Below are 20,986 nucleotides of genomic sequence, written 5' to 3'. Positions count from 1 at the left end.
CTGAATTGCTGATAGTATCTGAGAAGGGCAAAACACTATCCTTACCCGGGCCTCAGTGGTGCTCCAGGGAGGTGACAGTGTCTCTGTTTTACATTAATCCCTGCAGCCATCACGTTCTCCTCACTTCTCCCTCACAGTAGCGCTGCCTCCATTATACGGCCGCGAATCTGAGCGTCCATAAATAAACTGTCACCATCATTTCTTTGCATAACTCTGCTAGTCCAAGGGTCGCTGTCAGATTCTGCTAGGTGAGAGACATTCTCTTCTCAGGCAAAGGGACCGGCAAGACACAAAGGGAGCAAGGGCTCAGCCCCTGAGGTGAAGGTTCTGAAAGGGAGTGGGGAAATTCCCCTTCTCCACAGGGTACTGGAGACAGGCCTAGGGGAGACTGGGGGTTTAGGCACCTCAATTTCCCCAGTGGATTCACTGCCTCAGGCTGACAAACACAGGTCCCCACTGCATCCCACAGCTAATGTCCGTGCCATACCTGGACACACTAATGGCTGATACAGCCCTTCCTCCATCAGCTGAGGGCAAAAGGGGGCTCCTGTCTCTTTCAAGACGCCATGACCCCAAAGTGGAATTTGACCACCAGCGTCTTCCCGCCTGGAGACGCACAACTCTTTTGAGCAGTGTAATATGAAGAGCCTAAGGAAATCTTCCCTTTGTTCAACCATATCCCTTCAACCCTTTCAAATAATTTTGAAAATTATTATCAAGTCTTACAGTTCTTTTAAGTCTGATTGCAAACTGTCATTGGAGGATCACATCTGCTTCAGTAACACATCAGACCTGCTGGGACCTCCGCGTGTCTGAGGGTGCCCTCTTCATAAGGAAGATGGCAGACAGTCTTCCCCGCATGTCTGGGAGCTCCTTTCCTGCCACAGTGATCCCATGCTGCCCCCAAACAAACCCAGCAAATAGTTTACTTGAAACTAACAAAAGCTGAGTGGTATCAGTGTTAAAAAGAAAATAAAAATAGTATGTCAAAAGGAAATAAGTGGGAAGTTCAAAATTATCCATCTATCTTTTTATCTATTACCTATTTGTCTATTTATCTATGATTCCATGCATCAAAGGTACAATTGTGTTTGTGCTATACGCTTTTGAAGGTGCCCGTATTTTCTATCTAGGCTTTTGTACTTGTTTACCACATTGGTTGTTTTCTTTGGTTAGTGCACAGGTGGCTCTCACAGCTGGTAATGTTAGATCTGGGTTCAAACACAGGTGTTTCTGGCTCTTGCCGTATGCTTATTGAATAGAACTATTTCATGTAAGAAGACAAATACAGAGCCACTTTTCCCCTCCAAAGACAAAAACATTTAGGAAGGGGATATTCAGCAAAGATGAAAAAAGGAAGGAAAAGTTATTATTTGAAAAGATTTAGGTAAAATCGTAAACAGGTGAAAACCTTTAAAGAAGTTACCAAGTTGATACAATTTCAACAATTCAGACTCTTGAACTCCATTTCTCACATATATCATGAGTGCAGAGGGATTTTCCTTCCATAACAAAAGCAGGGGTACAAGACCAGCCTGGGGTTTCTAAACTATAATAGGAGGTTCTCATTCTCATGATTGATTTAAAAAAAAAAAGTCCTCTTCTAGTTGAGACAGTCTTTTGAAGGTAAAACAAGACTAATTATGATAAAAGTAGTTTTATTTCATTTGAGCACTCTTACCTTTCTTGTTTACCAAATTAATGGTCAAAATAAAGGGAAGGCAAAATGAACAGAGCATGGAGAAGCCCTCAGGTGGCTCAGGTTGCCAGGGGAACCCACCCGAGTCTCTAAATCCAGGAAGTATGGCTGCTTCTGTGGAGTCATGCTCTTGGGAGTATGCAATTTTATCATAATATCGGATAAAAGCTCATAAAATAGAAAGGAAAAGTAAACTGCTAAAATGCTATACACTGTTACACACTGACATAAAGCACATGTGGTTATACTTGGCCATTCCACTCAATGCAAACACTATGCTTATAACTAAGTACATGGAAAGCACTTTTATAGATGAAAATGTGGAGATTTTCGTTGGATAATGCTACAATGCTAAGGAGCATCTTGGGTAGTGGGGGGCTTTGACATTTTTGTTAGATAGACTAGATAACCCACCAGTAAATTGCAATTAACTCCCTTTCTTGTGCTTCCAACAACAGATATTGTTGTGCAGCAATGAGTGCAGAGCTGGAGGGAGCAACTTCATTAGCTTAAGACCCCAGTGCAGCCAATGGAGTCTTGCTGAGCCGGGATGCTGCTGGCTTCAGCTCACTTCACTCAGCAGATATTGCAGAGTATCCCCAAGTGGCTGAAGAAAAAGCACCCTCTGGGGATACAACAATAACAACACAGAGACAATCTCTTCTCAAAGACAATGTGAAGCTAGTGTGAGAGATGGGATCTAACTTTTTTTTTTAATGTTAGGAATAATTAATAAACAATTAACAATAACTAAATCTATCCAACTCGCAAATGTTATGTAGAAAAGGTGTTTAATAAACAGTGATAGCCAGTGCAGCAAATTTGCATGAAATTTAAAAATAGCATCCTTTTCATAAGGCACTTTACTTATATCTGTCAGCAAGTTGTCATAATAAATATCCAAATCAGTCTTGTCTTTGGTGTGAAGCATACTGTGAGATACTGCACACTTAGGTGCAGTGTGGTCTACACCTGTGTGCAGATCCCCTGAAGAAGACCTGGTGTCTGGGAACCCTGCTCAGTCAGAGAACATCAGGGAAGCCCTTCTTGAAATGGCACTGAAGCTGATATTTAAGGATTGCAGTTATGGCAGTTATCCAGGAGAGGGGGAAGAAAGAGCATTCCACAGCATATGTGAAGAATGTAGATGGTCAAGAGTGGGGCATTTCTGTGGCACCCTGATGAGGCTGAGGTGCTTGAGCCTGGCGATCAAGAGCAGTTAAGGTGCAGACCATGCTGAGCCTTGTCAAGAATGTCAAAGATTTTGGATTTCAGCGTAAGAGTAATAAAGAGCCAGTGAAGGCTCTCAGGCAGGAGAGTGGCATGCCCATATTGGGTTCTTTGACATATCACTTGTCTTTAGTTTGGTGAACATACTGGAGGGAACGAGTAGGTGTGAGGAGCTCCATATTGAATCGGGATCATGTGTTGTTCCGGCTAAAGGTGCCGCGCATCTGCATGTGACATAGACAACATGAAACCAGGACTTTTTCATAGCCCTAGACTTAAACTTGAAACAGCTTATACTGAAACTCTTGACTGCATTAAATCCACAGGTTTGAAAAGTCAATGCCAGTCACATGTCAGACTCTAAGCTGGGGAGTGAGAGAAATTTTGGCAACACAAAGCAATGAATGGCATATCAGACGAATGGGCAGAATTATTTCAAAAGAAGTTGAGATTATCTCTGGTAGTAGAAGAAAGATGACACTAAGGTAGGGATTGGAATTTAAGCAAGAATTTTATCAAGAAGAAAAGGCATGGAGGCACACGTGCAAAGGTGTGAGAGCCTGACACGTGGTGGTGTGGGGCTTGCAGTGTTACAGAAGGTGTGGGGGGAGGCAAGTGGTGAATTAGGACAGCCAGGGCACAGACTCAGGGAAGAGCAGGTCGGCCCGGCTGTGCTGGGATCGTGAGCTGACCGTGTGGTGGAAGTGGCCCTGACTGACACAAGGAGGACACCTTTGGACAGAGAACAGTAATAAAGATCTCCTAACCATCTAGGTGAGAGATGAATTAACCCTAAAACAGCACAATTGCTAAGCAGATTGAGGAGGATAGGATAGTTTTGAGAACTGTGTAGGAAATTAAATTGACAAGAAATGGTCTGAATGAATATGGAAGTTAGGGAGGAGAAAGGGTTTAGAATTACTTTAGGATTACGCTTGGGTGACCAACTGAATGACGGTGCCATTAACTGAAATAAGAAATACAGGAGGAATCACAGCAAGCTGTAGAAAGAACATAATGAGCTTGGGTTTGGAAGGCTGTGTTTGAGGCACCAATGAGGCATTCATTTGTGTGCGTGATCCAGGGCTGTCTAATGCTGGGCAGATTGTGTTGGAGAGACACAAGGCAGAGCCATGCAGGTGAATAAGGACATGGAAAGTGAACATGGCAAGAAAATCAAGCTGATGAGAAAATGCTGGAGAAAGCATGTGCTTTAATAGGGATCTATCAAAGAACACTGATGAAGAACAGGCATCAATGAAAGAGGAGGAAAAGAAGCAGAGAAACCAAGAGAAGAAAGAATTTCAGGATGGAGAGGTGATCAACAGTGTCCACACGGCCAAGAACTTAAACAAGTTATTTGGCAAAGAGAATGTCACTGGAGATACCAGTACTAACTATAATTAAAATTAGGTTTTATATCTGTGCAATAGAACAGAAATGAACAGACAATAAAACAGTGAAAGGGCAAAGACCCGCTGGGCCTTAGAGTCTCTGCTGAAGGTACTCCTAACCTGGGGCAGAGGGTAGGGGTATGCCACATGGCTAGTGCGAAACACACCTGCCTCTTTCTCACTGCCCAGGGCCACTCCCCACTTGTTATCACAACTGTGGGAACACAAAAACACCCCTTACCACTGGCCATGGGAGAATTTTGCACTCTGGAATGGAGATGCCCTCCCTCTGATAGACAAGGTCTCAGGATCTTGGCTTGTGTGATGTTACTCTCCCCTTTACTCATCGAAATTCAGTATGTTTCCACTGAGGTTAAAACACAGCCAACTCCACACACTATAGGTCATCATTAGTCTGGATTTTGACCAAAGGTCATCTTTATTGGTGACTGTGGGGAGAGAAGGCTCCTGCTGCAGTGGACAGCTGCTCCAGTGCTGCCAGGCCATGGGTCACACATGGCAAAGCCACTTCGTGTCTCAGCTGATCAGCCTCTATCTGCCTAGTTTGTAGGAAGTTGAGTTTTTCATAAGGTTCTCTGTAATAGAATTTCCAAAATCACTTTTTCTAAATCCTTTTGCAGACAAATTAAATTAAGGCAATTTTTTTAAAGGAAAATTCACTCTTTATTCTCTGTAATGCCTGTATTATTGAATTTTTACAAAGCAACATATTACTTTTTTTAATTTTATTATTATTATACTTTAAGTTTTAGGGTACATGTGCACAACGTGCAGGTTTGTTACATATGTATACATGTGCCATGTTGGTTTGCTGCACCCATTAACACATCATTTAGCATTTGGTATATCTCCTAATGCTATCCCTCCCCCCTCCCCACACCCCACAACAGTCCCTGGTGTGTGATGTTCCCCTTCCTGTGTCCATGTGTTCTCATTGTTCAATTCCCACATATGAGTGAGAACATGCAGTGTTTGGTTTTTTGTCCTTGCGATAGTTTGCTGAGAATGATGGTTTCCAGTTTCATCCATGTCCCTACAAAGGACATGAACTCATCATTTTTTATGGCTGCATAGTATTCCATGGTGTATATGTGCCACATTTTCTTAATCCAGTCTATCATTGTTGAACATTTGGGTTGGTTCCAAGTCTTTGCTATTGTGAATAGTGCCGAAATAAACACACATGTGCATGTGTCTTTATAGCAGCATGATTTATAATCCTTAAGGCAATTTTTTAAAAAATAAATAAATAATCCTTTCACAAAGACATATTCAAGTTCCAAGGGATCTTTGCTTTTTCTCTCTCTGTTTGGTTTGTTTTCTGTCAAGTCCAGGAGGACCCTTTACCCCTACCCAAGCCCCTATCAATACCTCACATTAGTGGTTACTAAGACTGTTTCTGGGAATTATATTCTCTTCCCCAGTGTGGGGATGCTCCTCATCTACCTTAGAAGAGGCATGGTAGGAAGATCAGACCCCTCCAAGGATTATTTTCACAAACATTGCCTGAACTGACTCTCCTGCTCCGATATGATCCCCCTCAAGTTGGTCTGGAGGACAAGTGGATGCCTCTCTACTTCCATCATTCCCGCCTTCACTGTACTTGAAAATTCTGGTTTGGACTGTAGCTGTAGGCACTTTCCGTTCTTCAGCTTCTGAGAACTGAATCAAAAAAGCCATTTTAAAGGGCTTGAACACATTCTTTACATGAAAGTGTTGCTCATAGTTCAGATGACTGTCTTACAGTTTCAGTTTATGGATAAAGACATGAGTCTGCAGGGAGAGCAAGAAGGCCAGGAGCTTTTCATCTTCAGGAATTACTATAATTACTGATGCACAATCCAGCAAGCAAGGACATTTAGGGCAGATGCACAAAAGCACTGCCCAGAGAGGGACTGGTTTACTGCTAGTTTGGAGAATAACTGGCTTCCCTGGGAGTGAGGGACTCCTCAGTCCCTGAATGGCTGGATTTTGCCTTGCTCTTGAATGGGCCGGGAGAGGCTGTGCAGAATCAGAATCTCCAGAGTGTAGCCTGGGCAACTAGCAGACATTAAACTCTTCCTCCCCACTCACCTGGCTCCTTGGCATGAAAGCGCTCTGACAAGGCAGCCATGCTGTCAGCTTCTGCAGAGGGAAGACAAATTTCACCCTGGGATGGCAGGTCTTTATTACCAAACTCACAGTGCTCAGCCCCCCAGAATTTGGTCTGGTCATGCAAGTATTCTGATCACTCTCAACCTCACCAAACCCACTGTCCAGTATGCAAAGAGAGAAAAGCATTTTCAGTTAATAAATATTCATACTGATACTTTTACTCATATCTCCAATACAATTTCTGGCATCTACAAAGCATAAACTAACTGGATGAATTAAAAATGATGGCAGGCTGGGCACAGTGGCTCGCACCACGATCCCAGTGCTTTGAGAGACCAACGAGGGAGGATCTTTTGAGGCCATCCCTGTACAACAAAAATATTTTTAAAAAAATCAAAAATTATTAAATAAAAATAAAAATTAGCCAGGAATGGTGCCTACCTGTAGTTCCAGCTTGAGCCCAGGAGTTCCAGGTTACAGTGTCACTACTCTCCAGACTTGGTGACAGAGTGAGACCCAGTCTCAAAAAAAAAAAGGACAAATTATATGTTACATTTCACATTAAAGAAGCAAAGGAGAATGGATGGGCTCGGGACCAGAAAAAGTGCTGATAGAATATGAGCATGTGTTGGAAAACTAGCATTACCTTGAGACAGTGGTTATATTTAATTTACCAACTTCTACAGCATTTTATTTTCTTTTTACTTACATACATCTTGAAGTATAATTATGGCCAAAATGGTAGAACCCAAGTCTAGAGAAAACTGGTTGGTGGATTTCTTTGGATCCCACATGGCATTGTGCACATTTATTAAGATCAATACATTCACTGAGTTTAACAAAACTTAGGAGTTCATGACTCCAAAGGCAATTATACTTGGAATAAGCTTTGTATCTGAAGGCAGCGATTGCTCAAAATTGTACTTATTTTACAATAAAGTTAACAATTATTGAGTTAGCACTCAGAGTCTAGGAACAAAAATCCTCTCAGTGGAGAAGCCTCAGTAGCTCATGACATCTAATAATACCATCTCTACTGACTCCTTTGTCTTATAAGAAAAAGATTTCAGTTTCTAGCATTTCACAGCATGTGCCATTCAAATTAAAAGCTTTAGACTGCACTCAAAAAATCATATTTAGAAAGAAGATCAAAGCATGGTTATACAAACTACAAGAAAAGAAAAACAGAATAGAGAATGTTTGAATAATCTACCCTCAGAAAGAACGAGATAATTGCAAGCATGTTTCAGGTGACACAGAGGTGAATTCTATGTGATTTATTCCCGCCCCCCACTCACAGTTTAACACAATGTGAAAACAAGGACGTTCAAACAGCAGAGGGAGTAGGTGCTATAAAATATTACTCTTGGTAAAGAGATTAAAAATAAACAGAGATAGAACTGGCATAAATACTTTCAATGACACAGCAAAATTTGAATCCAGCTTTATTTTGAAGATATTGAAATTTTTTATATTTCAAAATCTAGGCAGCATATTAAGACACCTCTGTGGTCATGGTAATAATAATATCATAAATTTGTTTGAGTCTTTGCTTTCATCAAGGCATTTCATATAAAAAATGCCTTATTTGGTCAGAACTTCCTTGTACTTTATGAAGAAAAAAACTGACTATCCCTATTTTGTAATTAAGAAAACACGTTCCAAGAGGTTAAGCCCTATAACCATGATCACTTAATAAATGGAGGACTAGGAATAGAATCTTCCTCTTGAATTCCAATCCAGTGATTTTTTTCACCTTCCCAGGGTGCACAAAAATTTTAGTTTGAATGAAAGCAGAGATGAGTCATAAGAGTAAAATTAAAATGTGAGAAGACTGTCAAGTGTTCTCTTTAACACTGAAGCATGAACTGTGGCTTCATTGTGCAAGAGCTACCTAATGTAATTTTAAACCAGAAACAAATGGTCACAACGGAAACCATTTTGAAAAACTGCATCAATATTAGTAAGTTAAACTTCTCTATAAAAAGACTGTATTTGGACAACTAAAGCAAGTAGAAAAAAAGACTCATCGATTCCACAGTCAATGAAACAAAAAATATCGAATAAGTGAATACTGAAAATATGTTTATTTGGGGAAAAATAATTGATATGAACAGGATTACATGAAACATGTGAAAGTAACATTTTGTTATATAGGATAATTTATCAAGCTTAGATGGTTAACAATAAAAAAATTATATATAGGTCAAAACAAGCAAGATTTACTTTTATTAGTTTAAAAAGATTGTTGGCCAGGTGTGATGGCTCACGCCTGTAATCCCAGCACTTTGGGAGGCAGAGGCGGGCGGATCACTTGAGGTCAGGAGTTCGAGACCAGCCTGTCCAACATGGCAAAACCTTGTCTCTACTAAAAATACAAAAAATTATTCGTTTATGAGCGCATGCCCCTGTAATTCCAGCAACCTGGGAGGGTGAGGCAGGAGAATCGCTTGAATCCAGGAGGCAGAGATTGCAGTGAGCCGAGATCACGCCACTGCACTCCAGCCTGGGTAATAGAGTGACACTCTGTCTCAAAAAAAAAAAAAAAAAAAAAAAAAAGAAAAAAACATTGTTAATTGTTTTGCTAATATGTTCACATGAACCAAAAGTCAAAAATATTTACAAAGATATTTGGAAGCTTTGTTCTCTCCTATTCTATCCTTTTCCTCCCATCCTACTTCTATCTCATATAAGCAAACTACTTTCTCAGTTTCTTTTACATGTGTTTTCGTGTTTCCTTATGCAAATGAAATCAAATTACATACTCTACTTTTTTACATAAAAATATTGTTTCCCACCATGGTTTTTTTTTTAATGTAGTTGTACATTCTGGAGATACTTCTATACTGAGACACAGTTTTCTCAATTTTAAAAAAAGTTTTTTAACTTTTTCAGAGTATTCCACTTTGAGGCTGTACAAGAGTTTCTATAACCAATCCTTCACAAATAGAAGCTTGGATTGTTTCCATCTCCTGCTATCACAAGCAATGCTGCAATTGTGTGTATACACCACTGGGCAGGAGTGCAGGTATACCTGTATTTTCAGAGGGGGGTGATTTAATCAAAGCATAGTTAAAGTAAGTAGTGTGCTAAAATCAGCTGTTAACATTTTGGGAATCTTTTGTTCTGGTCGTTAAAAACAGACTCTACTAAAAATTAAATTATACAAATGTTAATTATATATATTATAAAATTATACTATAAAATCATATTATTATGTTGTATTAATAAATTATATTATAAATAAAGGTATTAAACAAATCAGTGAATCACTTCCTCACTATTTTACTATGCTTTAGTCTGTGCTCTGGAGATGTCTACTATATGGACATGGTGGGTACTGTATAACGGTGTGCTGCGTTCGGTAACATCACATCGGTTGCTGACTCAGCCATGATAGGCAAGTATTGAAACCACAGAAGTTAGCAAATGCTATCAGTCAGGGTCTTGTTTTCTTTTTGTCTAAAGAGCCAGTGGTTAAACATTCACCTGCATACCGCTCATTAGATATCTTTGCGCTATTCTTAACCTGTAGCAATTTAGTGGACTCCAACTTTATAAAAGGAAATTAAACCTTTTTAATTGACATCTGATTCTCACTCTCCACACCATTCACTTCTATTATTGAATCTCTCTGCTTTTTAATGACCATATAGATTTTTTGCATAGGTTCAATAAGAATCTGCTCTTCTTTCTACCAGAATGCAATTGGAAAAAAAAATCAGAAAAAAAAATGAAAAATCTTTTCTGGTGTTAATTTTGGCAAATTATATCATCCTATAGTTTCTTCCTTCCTTATGATTACTTAATTTCTATATTTGAAAATTTTCCCCTTTTCAAACATAGCGTTTTATCTATTCTATTACTTCTCATTATTTTTTTAGAACCAGATTTGAATTTAGTCTATTGTATTTCTTTTTAAAAGCTTCATAATTTCTGCTTTTACCTTTACTAATTCCTTTCTTCTGTTTTTGTTCAGTTTAATCTATTCCTGTTCTTCCATCTTTTCCATTTGGAGGATAATTTATTTCTTCCTTTTTTCAACAGTTAAAAGTATGTAAGGCTTGAATTTTCCTCTGAATCCTCACTTTATTTTATTTCAAAGTTCTTTAAACACAATATTTTTGTTATCTCGCTTTGAGGAAATGCTCTAATTTTGGTTTCTATTTCCTCTTTGATCCAAGAGTTGTTTAAGAGTTTTGTAAATGTAAATGTTCAAAAGGAGAAACTTTTCTGTTTTCTAATTGTTAAAATTTATTTCTACTCTTATGTGACTATGATCAAATTGTCTGAACTTTTTTCTTTTCTCTTGTTTTGGAGTATATTGAAATTTACTTATGTGGCTCAATAGATAATAAATGTGAATGTTCCATGAGCTTTTGAAAAAGAAGATATTTTCTCCAATTTAAGGATACAGAGTTTAGTAAATGCCAATTACATGCACTTATTAACCATGTTATTTTAGTCTTTTATATCCTTATTTATTTACTCTCAACTTGGTGTATCATATAAGAAAGAGGTGATCTAAATTCCCTTACCACAGTTGTGTTGCTTGTGTCTTCTGTAATTTCTGCTTTATGAATGTTATTGCCATATTTTTTGATGCATTGCTATTTACAATTGTTAAGTTTTCACTGCACATTTCACTTATTAATGCTAATTTAGTTCATTCTGTCCCACATTTCATCTTGTCTGGTATTAACATCTGGGAAGGATGGAGTTAAGCAACTATCTTGCAATCCATTTCTCTTCGGTTATAGGATTTGGGAGAAACTCCTTGGAAACAAAGGAGGCAGTTAGCTCAGTCTAATCACCTTGTAAACATACCTTAAAAGATGCTCTAGAAAATACGTTGAATAATTGAAATAGCTAAGAAAAGAGTCCTTATCTATTGAATGCTTTTAGCAGGATGTTCCTGTTCTAGGATTGTTTGTGGTAAATAACTTGAGAATCTTTGGACATATGAGCCATGTCTCCTGGAAAATATCACATAAGTTATGTAAATTATATAAATCTGAGATAAAATAAAGGCATTTCATAACCTAAATGCTCTCTGCCATGCATGAGCAAGGTGACCACAGACCCATTTAGAAATATCATCTTATGAGTTGGCCAGAGAATATGTCCAGTGCAAGAAAAAGGGACCTGGTGAACATGTGAATGTCCTGGACACCTGGCTGCTATAGCTGTGTCACTTGGAAATTACTAATAAAGTTTGATATATAGTAGATTGTCTGGTTCGTGGAACTCTGATTTAACAACTCAATCCTCAATCCTTTGTGTTAGGACAACATCACTACTTCTGCTTTCTTTTTCTTTGCCTTTTTCTAGTGTAATGTTTTATCATTTTTTTTTTTTTTTTTTTTTTTTTTTTTGAGACGGAGTCTCGCTCTGTCACCCAGGCTGGAGTGCAGTGGCGCGATCTCGGCTCACTGCAAGCTCCGCCTCCCGGGTTCACGCCATTCTCCTGCCTCAGCCTACAGGCTGAGGGACTACAGGCGCCCGCCACCTCGCCCGGCTAATTTTTTGTATTTTTAGTAGAGACGGGGTTTCACCGTGGTCTCGATCTCCTGACCTCGTGATCCGCCTGCCTCGGCCTCCCAAAGTGCTGGGATTACAAGCGTGAGCCACCGCGCCCAGCCGTTTTATCATTTTTATCTGCAACTTTTCTGAATCTCTTTATTTAGGGAGTGTTCCTTATATATAGCACGGAGTTGAGATCTGCTTTTTAATTCAATTTGAAAATATTTTTGTATTTGTAGGTAAATTAAGCCCATTTGTATTTATTAATTTCAGACATATTTTGACTCAATTCTCTCCTATTATTTCGCATTAAGTTTTCTGGGTTTTGTAAAGTTTTTGGGAAGTTTTGTTTTGCAACTTCTAATAATATAGGGTACTATTTTTTCTTGTTTTTGTATTTAGTTCCTCTGATATTTAGAATGGGTTCTGTTTATATTGGTCTGCTAGGATTGGCATAACAGAGTACCACAGACTGGGCGGCTTCACCAGCAAAAATTTATTTTCTCACTGTTCTGGAGACTGGAAGTCCAAGATCAAAGTGCCAGCATAGGAGGGTTCTGGTGAGATCTCTCTCCTTTGTTCTTTGATCACCACCTTCACGATGTGTCCTCACATGGCCTTATCTCCATGGATGTAAAAAAAGAGAGAGAGGGCTCTGGTGGTTCTTCTTCTTCTGGTAAAAACACCAGTCCTATAAAATTGAAGCCCCATCCTTATGACTTCATTTAATTCAGTCACATTGAGGGTTAGGGCTTCAACATATAGATTTGTGGAGACACATTTTAGTCCATAACAATGCTTATAAAGGTGAAGTGGTTATCCTCATAATCAGGATTACATAAAATCACCTTAATCATCTGCTTCTGAAGAAAATACACAATAATTTCTGTGGTAAACTGAATAAGTGCCCCCCAAATATGTGCATGTCCTAATATCCAGAACCTGTGAATGTTACTGTATATGGAAAAGGGGACTTTGTAGCTATCAGTAATGTAAGGATCATGAGATGGTGAGATTAACCTGAGTTACCCAGGGGACCCAATGTAATTCCACAGGCCCTTGTAAGAGGCAGGCAAGAGTCAGATTCGAGGAGAAGGTGATCTGATGACACAGCAGAGATTGGAGTGATGCACTCTGGAGATGAAGGAAGGGTCCATCTTGCCTTTTTCAGTTTCTAGTGACCACTTGTATTCCACCAGCCAACGAACTCAAGTGGCTACTAGAAACTAAAAAAGACAAGGAAATGAATTCTTCCCTCAGAATCTCCAGAAGGAAGCAGCCCAGCCAACATCTTGACCTTAGCCTTGTGAAACTGATTTTGGACATCTGACCTGCAGAATTATAAGATAATAAATTTGTGTGGTTTCTTTTTCTTTTCTTTTCTTTTTCTTTTTTCTTTTCTTTTTTTTTTTTTTTTTTTGACAGAGTCTTACTCTGTCACTCAGGCTGGAGTGCAATGGCACGATCTCAGCTCACTGCAACCTCCGCCTCGTGGGTTCAAGTGATTTTTCTGCCTCAGCCTCCTGAGTAGCTGGGATTACAGGCACATGCCACCATGCCCAGCTAACTTTTGTATTTTTAGTAGAGATGTGGTTTCACCATGTTGGTCAGGCTAGTCTTGAACTCCTGACCTCGTGATCTGCCTGCCTTGGCCTCCCAAAGGGCTGGGATTACAGCCATGAGTCACCGTGCCTGGCCTAATTTATGTGGTTTTAAATCACTAAGTTTGTGGTAGTTGGTGGTAGTTTGTTAGAGCAGCAATAGGAAGTTAATACAATTCTCTCTATAAGTAAGATAAAAATTAGCATATTTCTTTTCTCCTTCCACTGCCAAGTTTTAGTCAATATATTTCTTAGTGTTCACCTTTGAACTGTGAAACATGTTTATTATTTAAATACTTGATTTTGCAACTTCATGTGATACTTTTGATTCCCAGACATTACAAATTAGGCGATTAGCAAAACTATGCCACTTCACACTTTTTTTTGCTACCTTCTCTTTCATATACATATACTAGTATATGTATCATTTCCACATTTTCAAGGCACATACATTTCCATTATATTCTGTCACATTAATTTTCATATTTCTTTAATCTTAGTTTTACAGATAAATATTATCAATGCTCACTGCTATTACCTCTGCTCTGGCTTCCTTAGCCAATTTATGTTTTATTGAAGTTTTTCCTGTGTTATTTTTTTAAATGGCTCGGGAAACAGTATTTTCTGAGCTTTTATGTATTAAAACGTATTTTAAAACCTATCTAATTTGGCTAGATAAAAAATTATTTGCTCACACTTTCTTTCCTTAAAGATCTTGTAGGCATTGCTTCACTGTCATCTGGCTTTATATGTTGCCATGGAGAAGTGAATTCAGCTTAACTGCATTTCCTCTTATAAAACTTGATCATTTTCTCAACTTTTCATAGATTTTAAAATTATCTTTTAAAGTCCAATAAGTATACCTGAATATTTCTCAATATCGATCATGTTAGACCAATTTTTGTCATTTCAAATTGTAAAATTCTGCCTGTGTGGCAGAGACTCTCAGAGCTTTGAAGCATGGAATATGATCCTGATGTCACCCTACACCATGAGAACTTCCTGCAAGTAGGTACTACAGGAAAGTAAAAGTCACTGATGAATAATCAAAAAGAAAAACTAAAAGAAAATGTATATAAAACAAAAATTAGAGAAAAATAATAGATACAAAAGAAAAACAAAATTGTATCTCACAAACACACACACACACACAAACGACACAGCCCTACCTTGTGCAAGAGCTCTTCCAGCAGGCTCAGCAGCTGAGTGGCATCTCCTGTCTCCCCCAGCTCCCTGGATAGAAGACCTAGTCCTACTGATTCAGCAGCCAGGAAACATCAACAGATTCTATTTTGTACAACTTCATCTTGTGGAAATCCTGTACCAGGAGGATGGAAGAAGCTGAGCAAGGCTCCTATTCACCCACTGTCAACTCCCACTCCATAGGGAATACCCGAGCAGAGAAGACAGGAAGAATGAAATTTGCTTTTCCTGCACAGCTCTATGTTGCTGAGAGCTGCTCTGGTTTTCTCAGCAACCAAGTGGTAGTCCCTTCTCCAGCTTTCTGGGGTGGAAGAACTATTTGGGGTAGCTTCAGCAGCCTGTGAACATTGGCAGATCCCAAGTTCCTCAGAGGTTGCCTGCAGGAAATTCTTACTGGGCAATGGCAGCACCAGTGGCAGCACTAACTCCTAACCTTTCCCCTTCCCCACTCCCCACACCCATGCAGCTCTAGCCCATAAGGAGGATCTAGATGGATTAGCTGGTGAAGAGTGAATCCTCATCCCCACTGCAGCCTACCTTCTGCTCCACGGTACAGAAGTTCTTCCTCGAGGAGGATCAGACCAAGCCCCAAAGGTGAGCAATACCCTCCCCTGCCATGGGGCCTGGCTGTATTTGGATCAGACAATGGAACAATTTATGTCCCAGGACAATGTAAAAATCAATAAAGCAATCAGTAGCAATTAGTGGAGGCTGCCAGTTGGGGGTGATACCACAGAGAAGAACAAAAGGTAAATGAGGAAATTAGTGGAAAAAAAACAAAGAAGCCCAACCAAAACTACAGTCATGTCTGATGGTCAGGAAGATTATATGCCTGCCCAACATTAACCTCTGAGAATGATCAGAGAGGGAATCTATGAGCTCCAAGTCCTGAGTTAAATATAGAGCAAAAGTAGTCTCTAAGCCACATATGGCTCCAACAATATTTGAATAATACATTGGAAATAAGAGCTCAGAGTCACCAAGAGAATAAGCACTCAAACAGAGAATTTCTCAGCAAGGCAAAGTTTACTTCTGCAAAAGGGTGCTGCCTGCATCAGTCATGATCACACAAGCACCCCGAACAAAGGAAAGAAGAGTTTTGATCTCTAACACAGCTTCTGTTTCTGTGTCCTTTCCCCATTGGCTGGAGTCGGACCACACAATCTAAACTATCCTGATTGGCTAACCTAAACTTTTCCAATTGGGGTAAATGCACAATTTGCGAAGAGAGGATGGGATGGAGAGACTGTTCATTACTAAGGTGGGAAGGGTTTTCTACAGAACAAGTATAAGGCATGTCTGGGCATGTCAGGGCAAGGCTAGTTACAAATTAAGCTGAGAAACAAGAAAGAATGGAGAAGGTGGGTTACAGGTCAGGACTAGCGGGAATAGTTGTTTACAGAGCAGGTAACTGGGGGCGAGAAGGTACAACGAAGTTGAGTCCGAAAACAAAGAACTAGGATGTTTCACCTTTGAAGAGGAACTCACTGTACCTGACAATTTAATGTGTGTTTTCAAAGAAAAACAGAATTAAATTATGTGATAGCCATAAATGTTTAAACGTTCATCATAGAAACTAGAAAAAGAAGAGCAAACAAAACTTCAAACTAGTAGAAGGATGGAAACAATAAAGGTTAGAGCTGATAGAAATGGAATAGGAATTCCAAAAACACTAGAGAAAATCTACAAAACCAGAAGTTTGGCTCTTTGAAAAGAAAAATTGACAAACTTTAGCCAAATGATGACATCAAGAAAGTGAAAAGTCATCAAAATGGACAAACTATGTGTAATTTATATATCTGATAAAAGATAAATCCAGAATATACAAAGAATAATTACAACTCAATAATCATTTTAAAAGTAACTCAGTTTTTAAATGGGCATAGGATCTAAATAGGCAGATCTCTGAAAAGGATATACAAGTGACCAATAAACACATGAAAATATGCTCAACATCATTAGTCACTAGGGAAATGCATGTCAGAACCACAATGAGATCATACTTGACACCCACTACAATGGATACAATAAAAAAAATAGACTATAAAAGTGTTGGAAAAGATGTAGAGAAATCATAACCCTCATACATTGCTGGTCCACTTGGAGCAACAGTTTTGGAGTTCTCAAAATAGTAAATGTAGAGTTGCCATATGATCCAGAAATTCCTGTCCTTGTTACATCCAAAAGAAATGAAAACCTGTATCTACACAAAAACCTATACACTAGTATTCTTAGCAGTATTATTCATAATAGCCAAGAGTGGAAGCAACCAAAATGTCCACCAACTACTGAGCAGATGAATAACATGTTGTATGTCCATACAGTGAAATATTATTCAGCCAAAAAAAGAGAAAAGAATGTAGTACTAATGAACACATGGTACTGCATGGATGAACCTTGAGAACATCATGGTAAGGGAAAGAAGCCCATTGCAAAAGACCACATATCACATGATTCCATGCACATGAAATGCCCAGAACAGGCAAATCTACAGAGGCAGTGAGGACATTCATGGTTGCCTCAGTCTGGGAGTGGGAGATAATGAATGACTATCAATGATACAGGATTTCCTTCTGGGGTGATAAAAATGTTTTAAAATTAGATTGTGGTGATAACTGCACAACTCAGTAATATACTCAAAACATTGTATTTTTCACATTATGTGGTTGAGTTTTATGTTATGTAAATTATAGCTCTATAAAGGTGTCAAAAAAGAAAATTACCATAATGAAAGGAGACAGAACATCTCCAGTATCTCCCCAGGAAGAAGATAAAAGCTGTATTTTCTTATTACAATTCTCCAGGTAATATGGTGGGCTAACAGTGCAGTTATCCCAATAGTTAGAGGAAGAAAGTCTCAAAAGGATGGAAGTTGTCTGTATGGGACAGCAAAAAAACAAGGAACAAAGGGAGGCAGAATAGCCCAAATGTTAGCAGACAAATACCAACTAATTCAGTACCCTATGGATTTGGAATTATGTCCCTACTGCAGCTATGAGTGCATCAGACTGCCATAGCAGGAGCAGCCACACCCTTTGTGCTGATTTTATATGCACTCAGCAACCTTTTCTTTGTATTTCACTTCCCCTTTATCCTTTTCTACAGGAAAAAAGACACTGATCACTCTTAGAAAGAAAATTACCACTCATGTTACAATTGAGTATCTTATTATACAAGAGTACATTTAATTTTCTTATTGACCAGTGCCTTGTGAGCCTGATGATTATAAGTAGGTCGCTGAGACTGGGTCCCTGAGATTATGTTTCTGGACTCTTGAAGCTGAAGACCAGACTGTGGATCATAAACATAACTCCACTTCATGAAGTTTCTAGGAATCCAGCCGTATGATTGACACTTTTTAATTTTGATATTGCAATCATACTGTAACAGTTGTATTCCCTGACAATAGCTTTTAAGAAATAATCACCTGTATTAAGTAAGAGAAATAACTACCTGTATTAAGTAAGAGAAATAATTGGGCAATTCTAAACACTGGGCCCTACTAATGGCAAATATTTAGGCCCAGGAATCAAGCAGCAGTTAAAGAATCTTTGTCTTTAAGAAACCTTATTTAAATGTGTCAAGATGACAGAAATTCAAGTCAACATAATCATCAAAAGTACATTTAAATATAACTATTTTTTGTGTCAGTCTAAATTTGCCCAATTGCTTCTTTCAATTGCAGATCAGGTGGAGAAAATAATTATATTAGGTACCCATTAAAATGTACTTTACATCTCTGCTTTTACTGTAAAAGAAAAAGAAGTTTCAGAATATTGTTCTCTTTACATCTGTATTCAATTTTCTAATATAAGCCATCTATCACAACAAGGCCAAATTTTATGATAGGTCCACAATCCCATATACAAATCCTTGGGCCCTCATGCTTCTGAACCTAACATTTTTCAAATTTCAGAAAACTAATATAGTGCATACACCATGTTTTACATAATTTCTTCAGGGAGCTCTGAGGTGGCACTCTTGTAATCCAATATTAATGGTAATCAATGTATTGGCTACTCTTGTAATCAATCATTAATATCTCACCAAACTGGGATAAAGACTCACATTACTTCAGACCAGATTTTGCCTCCCTATAAATTTACTGAAATTTTCTGAGGAAAAAAATTGATTTTCAGAGCTTTCTGCTTTTGGAATCATGAATATAGATTCTAGATGCATAATTTAAATCACTATGTCACATCAAGAAGAGAACTAATAAATTTCTCATGGGATGAAGGAAAGGAGAACAGATGTAATCCTTTAGGTCTAATAACAAATTATATATCGTTCTCTTACCTTCTCACCATCCCAATCCACCCTCATATTCATGCCAGAATCAAGCAGGATTACATACTTTAGAGATATCATGTAGCTACACTGTATCATCATGAATTTAACATATTTAAAATACAAGTTAATCCTGGGATTAAATCTCTTTCTCTCTGTCTTCTTTCTCTCCCCCAGGGTTTTCTCAGTGGTGTGGATTGGGACCAGCCTCATGTGAGATCCAGAAGTAGAAAGGACTGGAAAAGAGATTCTGACGGACACAGAACTCCTGCTACATCGTATAGATTGACAGAACATATAAATATAAATAATCATATTTTATTGTTTGATTTAAGCCTTATATTTAATTGATAGGTGTGTTAGAAAACAAGATTTTATAAAGCTTTCCCAGATGGTAGAATTTAGAGAAAAATATTTCACATCAAAATTCAGGGACTTCCTCCATAAAAATAGCACTGTTTAACTCTAAAGCAAAAGACTGCATTTCAGTTTGTTCATGACATACAGTGGGTGGACAGGTAAGAAACCAAGTCAGCAATTGCTTGATTTACATTTTTGTAGCCATTATAAACAAGACTGGTTCAGATTTTGATCTGATGACTAAATTGATTTTTTTGCAAAGGGAAATATTTCATTACTCACACCAGAATTCAATTCTAAGAATTTTCTTTCATGTAATGCTTTCCAGTGTTTCAGTGCGACTTCCACTGTCTCTGACCCTAGAGAAAACTCTCGTGGTAAAGCACAAGGCTTCCTGCAGAAGGCTTGTCTGGAGACACTGGCATCAATACTGCTATGAAACACATTCAACGCATACTTTAAAATTCAAATGACCAACATTCCTTTCAGCCATATTTGCTTATGATCCTGGCCTTTTATCTGGCAGGGATTTTAATAAAAACTTAGCTTTGGAATAATTTTAGTTTCTCTCTTAAAAATGGAAATCTGCCCAAGTCTGTATTTGTTTGGGGAGAAGATAGAATGTCTTATAAAGAATTCATTCCATATAACAGCTCTCAGAATAAAGCAAAAGAATGAAGTCATTTCAATATGGAACGTCATAGAAGTCATGGAAATCGATATCCAATATGCAATAAGAAATGTAGTGATATACAGATCATAGGATGATATTGAACTCTCCCATCTTTCTTCATTTCTTTGTCTAGAATTGCTGACAAATCAACATTTTTATCATACATATGCCAATATCTAGTTACAGATTAAATTTTTTGGATCTACGAGGGCAAAAGTGAGTTGCTGTAACTTTAAAGTAGGGACATTAAGAAAAAAAAGAACAAAAGAAGGGAAAGGAAGAAAGGAAGGAGGAAAGAAAGAAAAGAAAAAAAAGGAAGGAAGGAAGGAAGGAAGGAAGGAAGGAAGGAAGGAAAGAAGGAAGGAAGGACAGCAAGCCTCGACATATTTGGATTATGCTTATACCAAAAATATTGCCATTTCTCAAAAAAAATTAAAACATTCCTTTTAGAATTCCATCCACAAATTTCTGTATATGAAGAAATGCTATATTTTAGTATTTGGAAATGTCCAAAAGTCACTTTTGGGCTTGCAGAGTGAGTCAAATTAATCAGATTGTGGGTTTTTTTGTGGTTTTTTTTTTAGGATTTAAGTTGCTTTTATTGTTGTTTACCTTCAAACCAGTAACGAGGCTGTGTAATAGATATGGCTGTACGTAGCCATCAGTTAAGAGGCTTCACCACCACACTGTCTTGCCAGGTCCTCACAGGGGTGCCCCAATTAGGAGTCTTGGGTGGGCACAGGACATCACTAGGCATGAGCTTCATGGGTGATTCATGAACTTGTCTTTGAAACATTAACTGGGCACTCCAGGCTCTACCTACAACCAGAGGAGGCAATTTTGAGTTGTGCTCATCAGACCTACAGAAGGGCTGGCCCTGGCCAGACACACCTCTCTA

General features: G+C 38.4%; 1 long non-coding RNA gene across 1 annotated transcript; it reads right to left on the bottom strand.

Moving 5' to 3' along the window:
- Positions 1–5,861: 5,861 nt before the first annotated feature.
- Positions 5,862–6,912, bottom strand: LOC131384292 (uncharacterized). Its single transcript, XR_009214990.1, has 3 exons — positions 6,880–6,912; positions 6,418–6,468; positions 5,862–6,006 (listed from the first exon to the last, which is right to left on the bottom strand). It is a non-coding gene; the product is annotated as an uncharacterized LOC131384292 (long non-coding RNA).
- Between the last annotated feature and the right edge of the window lie 14,074 nt (positions 6,913–20,986).

Source organism: Hylobates moloch, unplaced genomic scaffold, assembly GCF_009828535.3.
Source record: "Hylobates moloch isolate HMO894 unplaced genomic scaffold, HMol_V3 SCAFFOLD_9, whole genome shotgun sequence".
NCBI lineage: Eukaryota > Metazoa > Chordata > Mammalia > Primates > Hylobatidae > Hylobates > Hylobates moloch.
This window is presented reverse-complemented; position numbering and strand designations above follow the sequence as displayed.